A 1,720-nucleotide genomic window follows, 5' to 3' on the forward strand; every position below is an offset into this window, starting at 1 on the left:
TACAAGCAAAATCAAAAGGAAACACCCACCACTAATGACAAACAAAACAGGAACTAAGAATCATTGGTCATGGATATGGTCAATGAAATCCACAATAAAAATATATAGACTAACAAATGGGTGTAAAACAGGGTCTATCTTTCTGCTGAATACAAGAAGCATACTTCAACAACAAAGATAGGTATAACCTCAGAGTAAAGGGCTGGAAAACATTTTCCAAACAAATGGACCTAAGAAGCAAGCTGGTGTAGTCATTCTAACATCTAACAAAAATAGACTTCAAACTAAATTTAATCAAAAGAGATAGATTCATACTCATCAAAGGAAAAATCCACCAAGATGATGTTTCAATTCTTAACCTGTATGCCCCAAATGCAAGGGCACCCATGTTTCTAAAAGAAACATTCTTAAAGTTTAAATCACACATTAATGGTGGGACACTTCAATATCTCACTCTTACTATTTAGACAAAACCTAAACAGAGAAATACTGGAGCTATCAGACATTACAGATATCTACAGAACATTTCACCCAAACATAAAAGAATATACTGTCTTCTCAGCATCACACAGAACATTCTTCAAAATTGACTATATATTTGGTTACAAAAAAGTCTCAACAGATACAAGAAAGTGTAAGTAACCCCTTGATTCCTATCAGATTACCTGGGTTTCAACAACAACAGAAACTTTAAAAACTCATAGAAACTGAACAACTCTTTACTGAATGACTTCTAGGTTAAGACAGAAAAAAAAAAAAAAAAAAAAAAAAAAAACAAAGAAATTAAAGACTTCCTAAAATCCAATGAAAATGAATGCACAACATACCCAAACTTATGGGACACGTTGAAAACGATGGCAAGCCGAAAGTTCATAGCACTAAGTGCCTACATCCTACCACACCTTCAAAGAGTCAATGCCAATACTCCTCAAACTATTCCACAAAATATAATTAGAACTAATACTGGCAAATTTATTTTATAAAGTAAAATTAAAAAAAAAGCGTAAGTCCAAGAGCTAACCTATGGTTTGTGATGTATTTAGCACGTGGAGCCATGAGTGTATTTGCACAAATATAAAGGAAAAGGCGGTCCTTTCGCTACAGTCCAGAGAGGCCATGTTGACTCTTATTTTCTGTTTCCTTGTTAGCCATATTGACTCACTCAGGGTCAGTGACCATTAAGGGACACCATAACAGCAGGAGAAACAACACAAAGCCCTGGGCCCTTTGAATGCAGATAACTAATGAAGCACTGAGAGGCCCAAAGAATTACAGAACCCAGTTAAGTGGAGTAGTAAGCCCATGGTGCCACACTGAAGATAAACTAGAGATATTTTCTGGCATACTGATTTTGTCTCCCTTGAATATTGTATTAGTTAGTTCTTACTTCTGTGAGCAAAATACCTGAAAAGAAGAAACCTGGCAATGCCATCATCATGTCAGGAAAGGCATGTTGGCAGAAGCCTGAGGCAGCAGGTAACATTGCACCAGTAGTCAGGAAGCAGAAAGTGACGAATGCTGGTCACATTATACAAAACTTATTAAAAAGGAGAAATAACTTCAAGAAATTTACCATAGTCCCCTCCTCTCTACTAGAGATGTAGCCCAAACTCTCAGTGGATGCCTGAAACCACAGAAGTTATACCTACTGGGCATGAAGCCCTGTATACACTTTTTACCTGTGATACATACTGATGATAAAATATGACTTTATATTTCA

The sequence above is a fragment of the Mastomys coucha genome, unplaced genomic scaffold, assembly GCF_008632895.1.
Source record: "Mastomys coucha isolate ucsf_1 unplaced genomic scaffold, UCSF_Mcou_1 pScaffold20, whole genome shotgun sequence".
Lineage (NCBI taxonomy): Eukaryota > Metazoa > Chordata > Mammalia > Rodentia > Muridae > Mastomys > Mastomys coucha.